The following is a 20,168-nucleotide window of genomic DNA, read 5'->3' as shown; positions in this document are numbered from 1 at the left end:
GACTAGTGGTGTTCCACAGGGGTTAGTATTGGGACTGCTTCTTTTCATATTATATATCAATGGTTTGGATGATGGAATTGATGGCTTTGTGGCTAAGTTTGCAGATGATACAAAAACAAGTGGAGGGGCAGATACAAATGAGGAAGCAGGGAGTCTGCAAGTTAACTTGCAGGTTGAGTTTGTGGTAAGGAATGCCACTGCAATGTTTGCATTCATTTCTAGAGGACTGAAATATAAGAGAAACTATGTGAGGCTGAGGCTTTATAAGGCATTGGTCAGATCACACTTGGGAGTATTATGAGCAGTTCTGGGTTCCTTATCTAAGAAAAGATGTGCTGACATTGGAGAGGATCCGAAGGAGGTTCATGAGAATGACTCCAGGAATACAAGAAAATGAGTAGTGTTTAATAGCTCTGGACCTGTACTCGCTGGAGTTAATAAGAAGGAAGGATGATTTCATTGACACCTATCGAATATTGAAAGGCCTAGATAGAGTGGATGTGGAGAGGATGCCTATGGTGAGTGAGTCTAGGACAAAAGGGCACTGTCTCAGAACAGAGAAATATCCATTTAGAACAGAGATGAAGAGGAATTCCGTTAGCCAGAGACAAGTCCTAAATGGGCATTCCTCTATTCTGAAACAATGCCCTTTGGTCCTAGACTCACCCACTACAGGCATCTTTTCCACATCCACTCTATCTAGGCCTTCCAATATTCGATAGGTTTCAATGAGATCATCCCTCATTCTTGTAGACTCCAGCGAGCACATGCCAGTGCCATTAAATGCTAAAGCAAGTGTCATAATTTTAACAAAACTGGAGCAAAGTATGAGGAATGTCAGAGATAAGTTTGTTTTAACACAGAGACTGGTGGATACATGGAACATCCTGCCAGAGCTGGTGGTTGAGGGAAATACATTTAGGAAACCCTTAGATAGGGACATGGATGACCGAAAAATGGACTGCTATGTGGGAGGAAAGAGTAAGATTAACCTTAAGTAGCTTACAAAGGTTGGCAAAATACTAGCTGTACTAGTATTTTGTGGACTGAAGGGCTTGTACTACGCTGTAGTGTACTTTGCTCTATGTTCAAAGGGCGTGGACCATTTCACCATATACACTTGCATGACAGAGGGAGGCTATTCAGCCTATTGTTCATTAACTCATTAACTGCATTGGCAAATTCAACCTTCTCACACTTGATTCATAGTACTACAGGTTAGAAGTCTTCATATATCCAGGAACTTTATAAATGTGATGTGGCCCCCAAGACCCTTTCAAGCAATGAGCACTAGACCTCGTCTGTCTTCTGGCTGAAGGCATTTTTCTTCATCTCCCTCTAATCCTCTTCAAATTACTTGAAGCCAATTCTCCAGGTTTTTTGACCATTCTGCTGAGGACAAAGGCCTTTCCTATTTATTTTATTTGGCCCCCTTACACAACACAGTTAAGTCTGCCCTCAGCCTGCTCTGTTCCAAGAAAAACAATTCCAATGACCTGCTTTTCATCATTGCTACAATTCTCCAATCCTGAAAATACCCTTGTCAACCCTCTCCATCATTCCTGTAATGTGGTGTTCAGTACTCATGCTGTGGCCTGACTAACAGCATAACCAATTTGTTTGTCAACATTTATTTTCAGCTTGCATTTCTTGGCAGCACCAATTTATTGGGCTGAAAAATGATAATAACATAAGAAGCATGACTTTCTTCCTCACTGCAAACCACATGGCCGATTAAGGATGATTGGGAAATGAGCCTTTTTCCTGGGCAGTGCCTTTAAGTCAAGTATTCCTTACTTTCTTTTTCTAAGTTCTGTGGATTCTGAGGTGGCCGCAGTGTTGTATGCAGCAGATGACAGTTGGGGCACATGATGCCTGATGGGGCAGACAGAGCTGGTCAGCTGAGCAGCATGTTTGTACGTGGCTTCTGCAGATACCCAAATAGACTCAAATTTCCCTTCTCAGATATTCCTCCTCTATTTTGAGTGATCATTGGCTTGACATTCCCATGAATTATTTGTCAAGTATCAATCAGTCTTCTGTCATCAATTATATTGATCAGTGAAATAACTCTCAACCCTCAATGTTCCGTCTACTCCCCTGATTTAAACATCTTTTGAGATGTTAAATTGCATGGAACCAATGACTGTTGCACTTACATTAAAAGGGTGCCCCCAGAGATGCATTTAAGAAACACTGCAGATTTTTCAAGGAGATGTTGACAACATTCTTATATATTTTCCTTTACCCTGTTGTCCTAGTTATCTTTGGCCATAATGAAGCTTGGATTAAAGTGCCTCTGTCAGGAATTTGATGCTGGGCATGCAAATGATGTCACCACCCATAGGAGCTGGTTGAGCACAATCGGGGTCTCAGGACTAGAGGTGTTGACCTGGGAAATGAGGACTTCATTGGTTTATACATGCTGCCAATGGGTTTGGAGAATTTCGCGGAGCAAATTTCGGAGTTATTTTGCTAGTGCACCGAAGAGCCTACTTCAAGTTATCCACATTTCTGAAGCATGCACGAGGGTGTGGTTCACTGCTGCCCGTTGTCTATAAATTGGGCGCTAGTTTAAGGGCTTAACTTTCAGACATCCTTGTTCACAAGGATGCAATAGAAACAACAACTTATCATCATCCGCCTTCGCAGAGAGCTACCTTCTGAGATATGGAAACTGATCCACAATTTTCAGGGTTTTACGACAAATCTTAGTGGATGGTGTTACACTGGGAGACTTTAGGTGAGGCCCCTCTGTCTTCAGGATTTTGATTTGAGTCTGATTTTCTTGTGTGATTCAATGAAAGAGTCAATAATTACCTTTCACCAACCGAGGAGCTCATCCCAGATGTGGAATCTGTCCTTAGTTTCTAAGGACTTGATCTTCATTGCACAATAAATCCCAAAGTAGAGACTGGCAACAATTTCTGTTTGTGACCTTTTGTAATCTCACCATAGCCTTTGTCTTCATCAGCTGAGGGTGACTGAAATCCTTCTTAAATTGGCTGTCCAAATAAATACTATTCTATTCAACACCAGCTGTACAATCACATACAAATTGTGATCATAACAATCATAACAAATAACAATCATAACAATTGGGTGACCCAATCCCAGTGCCAGATGAGATCAACTGTAGATGTGCCATCACGCTGTTTAATCTTCCTCACTGCAATGCTGCACTTCACTCCCAAAATCGTACTGTTGGTGTAGAGTTAATCCACAGGACAAATGGAGAACCGTTCACACTATGCCATTCCATTCCAGAACTAAGATCACCCCAAATTCTTCATCAAATTACTACAGTGACAACAATGAACATGTGCACATTCAAAAACTGAGTCACAAGTCACTGTTTACACCTTCACTGAATCAAAAGAATCAGGGGGAAGATGAGAAATATTTTTTTAAAAGCAGCAACTAATTTTGAGCTGATTTGTGCAGCCTGAATGAACTTTCAAAAGTGAATTTGAAAATACAACGAACATTTTGCATTTGCTTTAGGCCTTTGGTGTAATAAAACATCCAAGACTTTTTTTTAGCAACAGAGTCAAATAAAGTTAGACAATCAACTGCACAAGATCTTTAGATAAATAACCACAAAATTGTCAGTCATTGTTCATAAGCATAATCTTGAAAAGGAAGAAATAAAGGTTTCTAGAGTCAACTCGCCAGCTGTGTCAATGAAGCACCAAAATCATAATCCAACACACAGACACAATTTTTGAAAGGCATCTGATTAAGTTTCCCTGTAGTTTTCTAAATTTTAGTCCATATTGCCTCAAGTGGAATAAAATCAGCCCTCTTGCCCACTTTAAATTATGAAAATTGTGCAGGTCAGATCTGGTATGCCCACAGTGCAGAGTAGCTGGGCACAATACACAGATCGCTGTGGAACTGGGGCCCCCAAGGTTTGCTGCACAAAGTGAAAGGGAATCAGATTATGTGATCTTCCCAAACTGGCTCCTTTCATTTAACCCCAGTCTGTGATATGGGGCAGTTTTACAGAAGCAAATGATTGCTTATCTGCCACACCTTGTGCCTCTCCATTCCATCCATTCACACGCAGGAAGCAAGGTGCTTACAACAAGCCATTATGCTGAGAATCAGGGTCAGAATTTCAACCTGAAATCCATGGGAATGCAAGGCAGGCATGTTCTGAAACAAAGGGCCACAAGCTGGTGGTCAGGAATGTTGTGCTGAAGATTCAATTTCTGTAATTTTCTTTTAAAATCCAAGCCTACTTTTAAACATGATTTTAGGTAATTCCACTCATCTGTGTGTTCACAAGGTTTACTCAAAAGGAGAAGATGGTGTCGATAAGTGGCAATCTTTGCATGCAGCTCCAATGGGAATTATCAAATATTCCCATTTAGGACTCCTATACTAAAATTCAGTCACAGCCATGGGGTAATATAGTAAGCAACATTGTTGTGCGTAATATGTTTTTAAAAAATCCTCCCAATCATCAAAATCAATGGATCCCAGACAGCAGACTCAGAACATGAGTGGTGTTTCCCTTTAAGAAAGCAAGTGGGGAAGGTGTGCTGGTCTGCAAATACAATTGAAACACAGAGGCCTGAGACCCACACTCTCAACTATCCTGCAGGTGAATGCACAATCTCTGGAAAATAATACTAAAAAGCAAAGACTGCAATATCAGAGACCGCTGTTTACATTGCTTCACGAAAACATGGCTCACATCCATTATTTCGGAAGCAGCACTGCAGCCCAATGGCTCTACCATCCACTGTAAAACAAGGTCAGATGAGTCTTTTAAAGGTGGAGGAAGTGGTGTGTGCTTCACAATTAACTTGTTGTGGTGCACAGACATGACGTTTTTGACTCAGTCCTGCTCACTTGACCTGGAACATCTAGCGGTCAAGTATCATCCATTTTGTCTGTCAAGGATGCATTTTGCAATCATCAGTGTAGATTCCACTTCAGGCCAGTGTCAGGCAGGGACTGGAGCAGCAGAGCACCATAATCAGTAATCAGGAAACAGCACATACTGATGCCGTCCCTATCAGCATGGGGGACTTCAACCAGGCCAGCTTGAAGAAGTCTCTGAACAACTACCACCAACATCACACAAGAGCAGCCAACACACTTGACCACTGTTATACCACTATCAGGAATGCTTACTGTGTCATCCCAAGCCAGTACTCTGGAAAGTCCAATCACCTGGCTGTACTTCTACAGCCAGCATACAGGTAGAGACTAAAGACCACAGCACCTGTGGTGAGGACCAAGAAGATATGGTAAAGGGAGGTGGAGGAGCACTTACGAGACTGCTTTGAATTGGTGGAATGGACAATACTTAGGAATTCATCTTTGGATCTGAATAAATACATCACAGTTGTCACCGCCTTCATCAATACCTGTGTGGATGAGTTTTTGTCTTTGAGAACATACAGGGCATACTGAACAAAAAACCGTGGATGAACCAGGAGATTCGTAGTCTGTGAGGGCATTCAAGACCAGTGAAACAGAATTACAGTATACAAGAAGTCCAGGTATGAATATGGGAGGCTATTTTAACTATAAATGAAGTTGGGGTTAGCAGGCCATAACTTCCTACAAAGCAAAACCTAACATCATGAATGGCTGTGATGCTTCACTCGCAGATAAGATCAACACCTTTTATGTACACTTTGAAAGAGAGAATAAAACTGTACCCGTGGGAATCCCTGTTGACCCTGTGATCTCTGTCTCTGAGTCTGATGTCAGAACACCTGTCATGAGGGTGAATCCTTGCAAAGTGCCAGGCCCTGACGGTGTACCTGGTTGGACACCAATACCTGTGCCATTCAACTGGCCAGAGTGGTCAAGGCTATCTTCAATCTCTCACTGCTGCAGTCCAAGGTTCCCACCTGCTTCAAAAGGGCGATAGTCAGACCACAGCCCAAGAAGGGCAGGGTGAGCTGCCTCAACAACTATCACCCATTTGCACTCACATCTACTGTGATGAAGTGATGAGAAGGTTGGTTATGGCCAGAATCAACTCCTGGCTAAGCAAGAGCCTGGATCCACTGTAATTTGCCAATCACTGCAATAGGTCTACATTGGATGCAATCTCACTGGCTCTCCACTCGGCCTTAGATCATTAGGATAATAGTGATACCTATATCAGGCTGCTGTGTATTGATTACAGCTCACCATTCAAAATCATCATTCCCTCAGTACTAATCAGCAAGCTCCAAAACCTGGGCCTCTATACCTCCCTCTGCAACTGCATTCTCAACTTGCCACCTCAGGAGACCACAGTCAGTGCAGATTAGAAATAATAACCTTCTCTGCACCGACAGTCAACATTGGAGCACCTCAAGGATGCACGCTTATCCCACTGCTCTACTCTCTCTATGCCCACAACATGCGGCTAGGCACAGCTCAAATGCCATCTATAAATTTGCCAATGACAGAACTATTGTTGGCAGAATTTCAGGTAGTGATGAGGAGGTGTACAGGAGTGAGATAGATTAGCTGATTGACTGGCATTGAAACGGCCCTGCACTCAATGTCAGTACGATCAAGAAGCTGACTGTTGACTTCAGGAAGGGGAAGTAGAGGGGAAACACAGCTGTATTCTTCAAGGAATCAGCAGTGGAAAGGGTGAACAGTTTCAAGCTCCTGAGAAGATCTATTCTGCACCCAACATATTGAAGCAATTAAAAAGGCACAACAGCCTTGGTATGTCATCAAAAGACTCACACATTTCCCCATATGTACTATGGAGAGTATCCAACTGGTTGCATCACCATCTGATAAGGAGGGGCCACTGGGCAAGATTCAGAAAGTTATGATCTCAGCCAGCTCCATCATGGGCACAAGCCTCTCCAGCATCAAGAACACCTTCGAAAGGCAATGCCTCAAAAAGGTGGCATCCATCATTAAGGGCCCCCACCACCAAGGACATGCCCTCTTCCCCTTGCTACCATTAAGGAGGAGGTACAGGAGCTTAAAGACACAGACTCAGCATTTTAGCGGCAGCTCCTTCCCATCTGCCATCAGATTTCTGAATGGACAATGCATCAATGAACACCACTTCACTGTTTTTTCTTCATCTCTTTTTGCACTTATTAAATTTATTTTTTACATGTACTTTTTATTGTAATTTATTGTTTTTTATCATTATGTATTGCAAAGTACCCTGCTGCTCAACAACATATTTCATGACATATGCCAGTGATATTAAGCCAGGTTCTGTTTCTGATTCCATATAAATCTTGTTTCTCTTGTGATAACAAAGGTGCTAATTTTACAAGTTTCATCCTCGTATTCAAATCGCTCCGTGAATCATATCTCCCTCAAGCTCCACAACTCTTTGAGATCACTACAATCCTTTAATTTTAAGCTCTTCACAGATTTCCTCCATTATTCCTGGCTGGGATTCCAGAGTTCCTCTCATTCCCTCCAAAAATCCCTTTACCTCTCTCTTTTCCTTTGACAAAATACTTTACAACTCACTATTTGGACCAAGCTTTCAGTCACCTTTCTGGATATTTCATGTGTCACACGTTATTTCACATATTTCTGAGGCATTTTATTATGTCAAAATAGCATCTGAAATATTTCCAAAGATATTATCAATCCATAGCTAACTCCAAATGCATGGAAATTAGCCCTAGGATAGAGTGAAACAGAATCAGAATTGATATCACTGGCCTATGTAGTGAAGTTTGTTGTTCTGCAGCAGCAGTACATTGCAAGACTTAATAAAAACTGTAATTTACAGTAAGTATATATAAAGTACATTTAAACAAAAGTAGTGAGGTAGTGTTCATGGGGTCAATGTCCATTTGGAAATCAGATGGCAGAGGGGAAGAAGGTGTTCCTGAATTGTTGAGTGTGTGTCTTCTCCCTGATGGTAACCATGAGAAGAGGGTATGTCCTAGGGTCCTTAATGGGGTCCTTAATGATGGATGTTGCCTTTTTGAGGCATTGCTCCTTGAATATGTCCTGGATGCTGGGGAGACTACTGCTCACGATGGAGCTGAATGAGTTTACAACTTTCTGCTGCTTATTTCAAATACGTGCAGATGTGATGCAGCCAGTTAGAATATTCTCCATGGTACATGTGTAAAAATTTGTGAGTGTGTTTGGTGACATACTGAATCCCTTCAAACTCCTAATGAAGTATAGCTGTTGCTATGCCTTCTTTGCAACTGCATCAGTATGCTTGGCCCAGGATAGACTCTCAGAGACGTTGACACCCAGGAACTTGAAACTGCTCACCCCTTCCACTGCTGATCCCTTGATGAGCACTGTTGCAGCTTCTTTGTCTTCCCCTTTCTAAAGACCACAATGACTTCTTTGGTCTTACTGACATCGAGTGCAAGGTTATTGCTGCGACACTGGCACTCAACCAGCAGATTCATCTCACCCCTTCACGCCCTCATGTCACCATCTGAAACTCTGACAACAATAGTTGTATTGTCTGCAGACTTACAGATGGCACTTCAGCTGTGCCTGGCCACACAGTCATGGGTGTGGGGAGGGTAGAGCAGCGGGCTAAGCGTTCATCCTTGAGGTGTGCCAGTGTTGATTGTCAGCAAGGGTTTCCTCCCAATCCGGATAGACTGTGGTCATCTGGTGAGGAAGCTGAGGATCCATTTGCAGAGGGAGGTACAGAGGCCCAGGTTTTGGAGCTTTTCGATCAGAACTGCAGGAATGATTGTGTTAAACACCAAGCTGTAGTCAATAAACAGCAGCCTGACGCAAGTATTGGTAATGTCCAGGTGATCCAAGGCGGTGTGAAGAGCCAATGAGGTTGCATCCGCTGTAGACCTATTGTGGCAATAGGCAAATTGCAGTGTGGCCAGGTCCTTTCCTAGGCAGGTGCTGATTCCAGCCATAACTAACCTCTCAAAGCACTTCATCACAGTAAGTGTGAGTGCTACTGGACAACAGTCTTTAAGGCTGCTCACTCTGCTCTTCTTGGGCACTTGTATGATTCTTGAAGTATAGCAATGAGAGATTGAAAATGTCTTTGAACATGCCCGCCAGTTGGTTGGCACAGGTTTTCAGAACCCTACCAGGTACGCCATCAGGGCCTGATGCCTTATGAGGGTTCACCCTCTTGACAAATGTTCTGACATCAGCCTCCAAGACAGAGTTCACAGGGTCACTGTATGCTGCAGCTATCATCTCAGCTGTAGCTTTATTCTCCCTTTCAAAATGAGCATAAAAGGCATTGAAGCATTACAGCCATTCGTTTTGTAGGAAGTAAAACCATTCCAGAGTTGACATGCATCCAAGTCCACCTTTGAGATAGCCCTCTTTAAGTCATACTGGCCTTATTGTATATTCCTGGATCAGCAGACTTGAGTGCCACAGATCTAGCCCTCTGCAGACTACGAATCACCTGGTTTATCCATGGCTTTTGATTTGGGTATGTAAGGTATGTTCTCGTAGGCACACACTCATCCACAGTGACAACTGTGGCGTACTCACTCAGACTCAAAGATGAATCCCTGAATACTGTCCAGTCCACAGACCAAAACAATCCTGTAAGTGCACCTCCACCTCCCATATCATACATTCTTTGTCCGCTCAACTGGTGTTGCAATCTTCAGTCTCTATATAGTCAGGGAGTAGAAGTACAGCCAGGCATCAGTCTTTCTGTGGAATGGCATGGTAAGCTTTATTGATGGTAGTATAACAGTGGTCCAGTGTCTTGGCTCCTATGGTTCCACAAGTGATAACTTGGTGCTAATTATTTAGAGACTTTTTCAAGCTGGCCTGGTTAAAATAGAAACATAGAAAATAGGTGCAGGAGTAGGCCATTCAGCCCTTCAAGCCTGCACTGCCATTCAGTATGATCATGGTTGATCATCCAACTCAGGACCCTGTACCTGTCTTTTCTCCATACCCTCTGATCCCTTTAGCCACAAGGACCATATCTAACTTCCTCTTAAATATAGCCAATGAACCGGCCTCAACTGTTTCCTGTGGCAGAGAATTCCACAGATTCACCACTCTCTGTGTGAAGAAGTTTTTCCTCATCTTGGTCCTAAAAGGCTTCCCCTTTATCCTTAAACTGTGACCCTTCGTTCTGGACTTCCCCAACATCGGAAACAATCTTCCTGCATCTAGCCTGTCCAATCCCTTTAGAATTTTATACGTTTCAATAAGGTCCCCCTCAATCTTCTAAATTCCAGTGAGTATAAGCCTAGTCGATCCAGTCTTTCTTCATATGAAAGTCCTGCCATCCCAGGAATCAATCTGGTGAACCTTCTTTGTACTCCCTCTATGGCAAGAATGTCTTTCCTCAGATTAGGGGACCAAAACTGCACACAATACTCTAGGTGCGGTCTCACTAAGGCCTTGTACAACTGGAGTAGAACCTCCCTGCTCCTGTACTTGAATCCTTTTGCTATGAATGCCAACATACCATTTGCCTTTTTCACCGTCTGCTGTACTGCATGCCCACTTTCAATGACTGGTGTACAATGACACCAAGGTCTCGTTGCATCTCCCCTTTTCCTAATCGGCCACCATTCAGATAATAATCTGTTTTCCTGTTCTTGCATCCAAAGTGGATAACCTCACATTTATCCACATTAAATTGCATCTGCCACGAATTTGTCCACTCACCTAACCTATCCAAGTCACCCTGCATCCTCTTAGCATCCTCCTCACAGCTAACACTGCCACCCAGCTTAGTGTCATCCGCAAACTTGGAGATGTTGCATTTAATTCCCTCATGTAAATCATTTATATTGTAAACAACCGGGGTCCCAGCACTGAGCCTTGCGGTACCCCACTAGTCACTGCCTGCCATTTTGAAAAGGTCCCGTTTACTCCCACTCTTTGCTTCCTGTTTGCTAATCAATTCTCTATCCACATCAATATCATACCCCCAATACCGTCTGCTTTAAGTTTGCACACTAATCCCCTGTGTGGGACCTTGTCAAAAGCCTTTTGAAAATCCAAATATACCACATGCACTGGCTCTCCCCTATCCGCTCTACTAGTTACATCTTCAAAAAATTCTATAAGATTCGTCAGACATGATTTTCCTTTCAAAAATCCATGCTGACTTTGTCTGATGATTTCACCGCTTTCCGAATGTGCTGTTATCACATCTTTGATAACCGACTCTAGCATTTTCCCCACCACCGATGTCAGGCTAACCAGTCTATAATTCCCTGGTTTTTCTCTCCCTCCTTTTTTAAAAAGTAGGGTTACATTAGCCACCCTCCAATCCTCAGGAACTAATCCAGAATCTAAGGAGTTTTGAAAAATTATCACTAATGCATCCACTATTTCTTGGGCTATTTCCTTAAGCACTCTGGGATGCAGACCATCTGGCCTTGGGGATTTATCTGCCTTTAATCCCTTCAATTTACCTAACACCACTTCCCTACCAACATGTATTTCCCTCAGTTCCTCCATCTCACTAGACCCTCGGTCCTCTACTATTTCCGGAAGATTATTTATGTCCTCCTTAGTGAAAACAGAACCAAAGTAGTTATTCAATTGGTCTGCCATGTCCTTGCTCCCCATGATCAAGTCACCTGTTTCTGACAGTAAGGGACCTACATTTGTCTTAACCAATCTTTTTCTTCCTGAAAATCCCCTGAAAGGATGGGAAAGGCATCAGGGTGTGCTGTTTCATGCCTGTTTGTTACATCGCACAGTTCGTCTGGAGCTCGTTTGACATAGGGCTGAGGTGGAATGTACACTGCTACCAAGGTGATGGCTGAAAACTCCTACAGCAGGTAAAATGGACCACACTTGATCATTAGATGTTCCAGGTCAGGTTCAGGACTGGGTCAGAACCATTACGTTTGTGCACCACAAGGAGCTAATCATAAAGAATACTCCACCTCCTCTGCCCTTGAAAGACAAAGCAGTCCTACCTTGGCAATGAATCATAAAGCCATCAAACTGTATCGCTGCATCCAGAATTGTGGGGGGGATAGCCAAGACTCCATGAAACAAAAACACCACAGTCCCTGATGTCCCTCTGGTACAGCCATCTTGCTCTGATATCTTTGATTTTATTTTCCAGTCTGTTTGCTAGCAGAATTGACGATTGTGGAAGTGAGAACCTTCTTCTCTTCTGCTGTCTTAAAGGGGAACCACACTTGCGGCCAGATACTGCTATCTGAGATTCATGGGCTTTGAGTAACGATTGATTTTTTTTTAAATGCCTTAAAACGATGTTACTAACTGTATGGTCCATGGCTGTAGCTGTGGATTTCAGTTGTAACAGTCTAAAACAGGAACATTTGAAGAAGTCCATTGGAGCTGCTTACACAAGTCGCCTTCTTAATGATGCCACTGAGAGCAATTTACATTTGCACCCTATGAAATAGAATTCCAGCTTGTGTGCAAATGCTGATTCAGGGCATGCACTGAACACGGCTGAGCAGGGCAGCGTACAAAACTAAAACCTGAGACAGAAGTGAAAAGCAATGAAGTGCATAAAAGAACAATAGTTCCGATGGGATCTGCAAGGAAAGAAAATGGATAAGCAATGGACAAAACCACATCTTACAACCTGGTTTCCACCAGAAATATTGCTTTTTTGCTTTACAGTAATGGGCTATCTGCCAGAAAATCCTCGAAAGACTGAAAGAGATATAAGCCAAGCACAGATAAACTGGAATAGCTCAGACATCTTGGATGGCATGGACGAGTTGGACGTTAGTGTTTATTTGTATTGTTTGCATGCTGGATAACTCTATGACTCCTGACATTTTAAGACACTTGTAAATTAAAAAACGAGCACAGCAGATGCTGGAAAGGTGAAATAAAAGCAGAGATGCTAAAAACGTACAGAAGGTCAGGCAGCATCTGTGAAGAGAGAGAGAGTCAATGTTGAAGGATGATGTTTCTGCAGATAAAACATTACCTTGAAATTCTCTCTCCACAAAACATTGATTGGCCGAAATGAATTCCTGTATGTTCTGCTTAATTCAAAATTACTTTTTAAGTATTTTCAGAACCAACTGCGAAAAGATGGTCAGATGGGCACTGCTGACCAAGAAATTGATATTGTCTCAACACCCTTCCCACACAATACACTTACATTTTTATATGATATCATCTGTGGATTAAAAGTCCACTTCAGAAGCTTGAACGTTAAAAATCGATATTGACATCCCATTCATGGACTGACAGTGCCCCATGTACGTGCTGAATGAGTGCTGCCTATATCCTGCCAGCAAAAGTCATTTCTCAAACAACAGATCAGTTTATATGGCCATTATCACAATACATTTTGTGGGACTTACTACGCACAAATTGGCTGCCAACGTTTCTACATTAACAAGAGTGATTTCACTTCTAAAGCACTTCATTGATTGCAAAGGACTTTGGGATGCACCGTGATTGTTCAAGGATCTCTAGAAATAGTGGTTGTTTATGCTCCAGAAAGAAAATAAAGGGGCAAAGGAACAAGTTGAAACATATCAGGCGTTGTTTTTCATTCCAAAAGTTATTCCTGTGAAATTGAAGCCTTGTCATTTCTGAGAATGTGGCATAGAAACCCCACTGTCCTCCTGAGGGTACGTACTGGGCTCACTGTGCATTCTGTGTGAAATGGACATCGTCTTATCTCGCCTGCACTTTCCCTATGGGATCTGTCCTTCAGGCTGTGTCGAGAATAGTTGTCTGAGCTCTACTGAGGTCAGGCTGCTGAGCTGACAGGTTCTGTCTTTGTACAAGAAAAGAATCAATACTGTTAGACGATGGCTGCACCCTCAGTGTAAAACAACAAACCTGTAAAGCCTGACATGTTTTCAGGCAAGCAAAAGGCACCTCTCAACTGATCTGCTCCAGGCAGCTGCTGCTTTCTTCTGCTCATGAGAGCCAGAGATGGGGGGGTGGGACAGGGGAAGTGTAAGAGAAAGAATGAAAGAAAAGAAACAGACCGAATGAAGTGCAGCCCAGCATCAGATTCACAGCAAGTTATTAGCCGGTCAATAAATCACAAATGTACATAGAAATCACTCCTATCAAACTGGACTGTTCACTCTGACAAAGGTTCAGAGAGAATAACATAATGAGACTAGTTGCTGATTTCGGGCTCATGGATGCAGACTCGGTCTGACCAGAACAGTGTTTATCACGGAGGAAGAGTGCGCTCAGCTAACGAAACATCAGTTCAGATTTGGAAGGATGGATGAACAGAAATCCTTGACGGCAGAGAGAGAGTCAGACCATGTGGTGGCAGCTGTGGCATTGTGAACAGGCACACTGGGTAAGGTGCCTTCATGTTGATGCAAGGCACCAAGAGAGACCTCTCACCTTTAACCTAAGAATTTAATTCTCAGCTCAAGTTACCTTGTGTGATCCAGACTGATGGAGTGTACAGATATAAAGAGAAATTTATTCCAGTCACTTAACCTTCCTGGTAGCTCAGCGTTGCAAGGTGGTGTGTTACCTGTGTCACTCAATACCCACTTGCCTTTTGAGCCTGGTTGTTTCTTTTTTACCAAGTTCCCAGGTTGTGGGAGTCACTCACAAGACTAGCATTTATTACACGTCCAAACTGCTCTGGAATTGAGTGGTCAAGAATCAACCACTCTGAGAATCAGGAGCCATATATTGTCCGAGATGAGATTTCTTTCCCTGAAGGACTTTTGCAAACCAAATTGGTTTTTAACAACTGTTCAGGAATTTCATAGTCAACACTATCAACTCCTGCTATTTAATTCATGATTCTTTTGAGTGAAATTAAATACCAAATTTGGAATGATAGAATTCCAATTCACTCCTGAAGGTTATTGGTCTAGGCTACAAAACAGTACTCATGATCTGCCACAGTGTCAGAAAAATGGGCTTTTAGATGACGGATTAAAAAAATGTTCAACAATGACAGTTGGAATTAGTAAAGAATAGCTTCCTTGGAGCCATAATTGTATTACCCCCTTACCCACAACACCATAGCAGACCCCAGTATCATTTTATTGCTGTTCATGGGACCTTCCTAGGCCCAATTTCACAGCGGGATTTCACAAATTGTAAAGCTTGTGATACTCATAATTCTGTGGTTATGAAGAGTTTAGAGCCATTCCAGTCTAGATCACAGGTCTTGGTTGCAGTGGGGACTAGGCCTAATGCCACAGCCACCAACGGAGAGGCGTCACAGCCAGTGCACTCCACCAGGGGCAGTGTGGCACAGCATCCAGGCTGTAGTCACTGTTGCCCTCCAGTGCTTGCTCGGCAGAAGGCAAGCTCTGTTGTGGCTGATTGCAGATTTCAACTGAGTCAGGGCCTCAAGCTGCGGTGTCACCTGTTTACAGCTGCCAGACATCAGAGAGGCGTCAGAGCCAGTGTGCCACACCAGGAGCAGCATGACACAGCACCTGGGCTGGAGTTGTTTCGGCAGCATAGGACAGCTCAAGTTTGGTCTCTTTTATTGAGTGGCTGTATCTTGCTATCTTATATGTTCTACGTGTGCTTTGTGCTGAGTGTGATTGTTGGTATTGTGTTGTGCACCTTGACCCCAGAGTAACACTGTCTCATTTGGCTGTATTCATGTATGGTTGAAAGACAATTAAACTTGAATTGAATTGAATTTGAGTCTTGTAAAAGGTGTGGTGGAAATGCAAAGCTATTTTACTGAGGATTTCCTTTACTTTACAGAATCAATTCACTTGCAATCCCAAATTCCAGTCTTAATCTAAAGATTAACACAAACTTCACTCTTACTTGATCCCTGGGTAGGATTTTCTTCAGCTTGCGAAAAGTAAATGGGGAAAAGACGGGATGTATTCAGGGCACGTTGAAGAAAGAAGAATCTGACTTTACCCAAATTCTCAGCCTGATCACAGGGGTGTCCCCAGGTCGCTCAATTTCCTCCTGTGACCGAATGAGGTGGTGGTAGGTTAATCAGTCACTGAAAATTATCCCTCATGTAAGAAATTATTAAAAGATTAAAAAGGGAGAGGATGAGGATGAGAGTGCAACAGGATTTCAAGGATATAATGAGGGGAAATGGAAGTAATAGAACAGCTCTGCTGGTAGCATACCTGGACCCAATACCCTCCTGTGCTATGTAGGCAAGACTCAGCAAGGATACGATAGAGTCATAGATCAAATTGTTGGCAATCCACTGACAGTAACAGCCTTACAAGAACAGGGGTGCTATTAGATCTCTTCTGGAAGAAAGACGGCTGAGGGATTAAAAAAGATCTTCAAAATTATGAAAGGTTTGGTACAGTGAATACAGAGAGAATGAAAGTATAACTAGAGGCCACAAATAGAAGGCTGTCACCAAGAAATCAAAGGAAATGCCTTTATCCAACAATTGGTGAGGAAGACAGGACAGCTCAGTCTTTTAAAGATAGAGGAGGAGTACGCTTTAAGATTAACTCATCGTGGTGCACAGACTTGGTGGTACGGTCTCAGTCCTGGGCACCTGACCTGGAACATCCAGTGATCAAATGTCATCTATTTTATCTGCCGAGGGAGTTTTCCACTATCATCCTGGTAGCGGTGTACATTCCTCCTCAGGCCACTGTCAGGCAGGCACTGAAGCTGAGCAACGTAATCAGCAAACACAAAACAGTACTCCCTGATGCCTTCCTGTGGAACCAGAGGAGCCAACACACCTGACCACTGTCATACCCCAAGGTCACTTACCATGCCACTCCATGCCTAAATTTGGAAAGCCCGATCACCTCTGCCCACTCCCAGCATATAGGCAGAGGCTAAAGACCACAACAGCAGTGGCGAGGACCAAGAAGGTATGGTCAAGGAAAGTGGAAGAGTACCTACAGGACTGCTTTGAGTCGGTGTACTGGACAATATTCAGGGATTCATCTTCAAATTGGAAATGAATACACCACAGTTGTCACCAACTTCGTCAAAACCTATCTGGATGAGTGAGTGCCTTCGAGAACAGACTGGATATACCCAAACCAAAAGCAGTAATGAACCAGGAAGTTCGTAACCTGCTCAGGGCTAGATCTGTGGTATTCAAAGCTGGTGATCCATAACTATACAAAAGATCCAGGTACAACCTACAGTAGGCAATCTTAGAGAGAAAAAAAAATCAATTCCAATTGAGGTTAAAGATGGAATCTAATGCACATCAGCTCTGGCAGGGTTTGCAGCCCATTAACTCCTACAAAGCGAAACCCAACATCATGAATGGCTGTGATGCTTCACTCCCAGATGAGCTCAATGCCTTTTACATGTGCTTTGAAAGGGAAAATGAACCTACTCGTTCGTGAATCTCTGCACCATCTGGGGACCCTGTGATCTCTGTCTCAAAGGCTGACATCAGAGCATCTTTCAAGAGGGTGAACCTTCACAAGGCATCAGGCCCTGATAGTGTGCCTGATAGGGCTCTGAAAACCTGAGCCAACCAATTGCTGGAGCGCTCAAGGATGTCTTCAATCTCTCACTGCTGAAGTGGGAGGTTCACACCTGTTTCAAAAGGGCAACACTCATACCAGTGCCCAGGAAGAGCAAGGGGATTTGCCTCAATATCTATGGCCCAGTGGCACTCATATCTACCGTGATGAAGTGCTTCGAGAGGTTGGTCATGGCTAGAATCAACCCCCGCCCAAGAACCTGGACTAACTGCAATTTGCCTATTGCCGCAATAACTCTACAGTGGATGCAATCTCACTGGCTCTCCACTCAATCATCTGGACAAAGGTAATACCTATGTCAGGCTGGTGTTTATCGATTACAGCACAATCATACCCTCAATTCCAAAGAACAAACTTCAAAACCTGGGCATCTGCATCTCCCTCTGCAACTTGTTTCTTGATGCTCTCACTGGGAGACCACAGTCAGTGTGGATCGGAAATAATATTTCCTCCTTACTGACAATCTACGCTGGCTCACCTCACGGATGCAAGCTTAGTCCACTGCTCTACTTGCTCAGATAGTGATGAGGAAGCAAACAGGATCAAGTTAGATCAGCTGGTTGAGTGGTGTTGCAACAACACATTGTACTCGCCTAAAGAACAGGTGCTGTTTTCTCCCGGTAGGGACTAATTTTTAGTTCCAAGTGCACCAGCCACATTTTTGCCACCCTGCAACCTTATCTTTCAATCTCTTTGAATTATGAAGGACAACATGTGTATAAATGTCTCTCTCCAGCAAACTTCATCATGGTCATCAGGAGTCCAGTATTTCTGCTATTTTTTAATTGTTTCTTAATTGTTCATATGATTTTTTTTTGTGTTCTATCGCTGAGCAGCAGTGAACCATCTGATTGGCCTATCAGAGTTCTCTTTGGGAACTAGTTGACTTGATCAGCATTTCTGATCTGGCTATTGTTCACGATTGCAATTAATTAAAAAAAACAAGGAATTGAGTGTGGACTTCAGGAAAGGGAAGTCAAGGGAACACACACCAGCCCTAAACGAGGGATCAGCAGTGGAAAGGCTGAGCAGTTTCAAATTCCTGGGTGGCAACGTCTCTGAAGATCTATCCTGCACCCAACATATTGATGCAATGAGTCTTGAAGAAGGATCTCAGCCCAAATCGTCAAAAGTTGTGCTCACTTCTATGGTAGCTGCCTGACCTGCTAAGTTCCTCCAGCGTTTTGTCTATGTTTCTCTTAAGATCAATGCTGGGCCCAACATACTGATGCAGTTACAAAGAGCACACGACAGCTGGAAGAGTTTGAGGAAACTTGGTATGTCACCAAAGACACTCACAAGTGTCTATAGATGTACCGTGAAGAGCATTCTAATTATTGTATCACCATCTGGTACAGAGCAGGGTCGAAAAAAGCTGCAGAAAGCTTTGAGCTCTGTCAACTCCATCATAGCCGCCAGCCTCCCAACATCCAGAACACCTTCAAAAGGTGATGCCTCAAAAAAGGTGGCATCCATCATTAAGGACCCCATCACCCAGGATATGCCCTCTCCTCATTGCTACCATCAAGGAGGAGGTACAGGAGCCTGAAGGCACACTCTCAATATTTCAGATACAGCTTCTTCCTCTCCCCCATCAGATTTCTGAATAGACAATGAATCCGTGAACACTATCTTACTATTTTTTCCTATCTAATCTTTAATATATACTACAATTGTAATTTATAGATTTTTATTATTACGTATGGCGATGTATCGCTGCTGCATTACACTGCAATATGTCTCACAACACATGCCAGTGTTATTAGACCTGATTCGGATTCTGATGTGAAACTTGCTCCCGTGGGAAGTGACTGATGCAAGAGGAAGCTGGATAAGCATCTGAGTAAGGGAATAAAGGATAATGGCGATAAATTTAAATGAGCAAAGACAGGAAGAAGCTAGAATGGAGCGATAACACCAGCATGTCCTAATTCTGATGAAAGGTTTTTAACCCGAAACATTAATTCTGTTTCTCTTTCCACAGAATTTGCCTGACACGCTATTTCCAGTGTTGTTTTTATTTCAGATTTGCATCATCTGCATCTCTTTTTATTTTGATACCGCGTTATCATGCTGAAAATCCCACGTAGTATACCACAAGATCTAATGAAAAGAGCTTATTCACACAGAATAACGTAAGAGAAAAGTGAGACAGGGTTTCTGCCCACTCTAGATCAAACTTATCCCTTGTGCAAGAAGGGTAACAAGATGATAAAATTTGCCCTGTATCTTATGAGTCAATTTGCATCCAAAATATCGATGTCGTGCATGAAGTATTTTGCCTCATAATCACAAAATGGATGGTTAACTCACAGAGGATTCCTCAAGGGCAACCCACCCATACCTTTTGGTTTGAGTGGGTGGATGATGAGGTTGTCACAGTGGTGCAGAATTTTAAAAACACCATCCCAGCATGACAACTGGACAATGTGTTGACCTGGATTTCCTCAACCCCACATCCAAGAGGACTTTATTTAAGTGGCTGGTTTCAGATGACAAGAGGCAACTGAGCATTGTCCTGTCTCCAGGAAAACAGTCTAGGCTGGTTTTAGGCTGAAGGGCAAACTTCAATAGTGTATAATTGCAGTGAGGAGAGGGGGAAGGAGGAGTGGAATTAAACAGAACAATCTTGCAGTTAACTGAGGAAGCAAATCACAAACGAGAGAAAATTTGCAGATGTCCTGCTGAAGGGTCTTGGCCTGAAACATCAACTTTTCCATAGATGCTGCCTAGCCTGCTGAGCTCCTCCAGCATTTTGTGTGTGTGTGTGTTAACTGAGGAAGCCTCATTGGAGTGGAATGGGCAACCACCAAATGACAGAGCTGTGAACAC

Source organism: Hypanus sabinus, chromosome 7 (genome assembly GCF_030144855.1).
Source record: "Hypanus sabinus isolate sHypSab1 chromosome 7, sHypSab1.hap1, whole genome shotgun sequence".
In the NCBI taxonomy this organism is placed as follows: Eukaryota; Metazoa; Chordata; class Chondrichthyes; order Myliobatiformes; family Dasyatidae; genus Hypanus; species Hypanus sabinus.
This window is presented reverse-complemented; position numbering follows the sequence as displayed.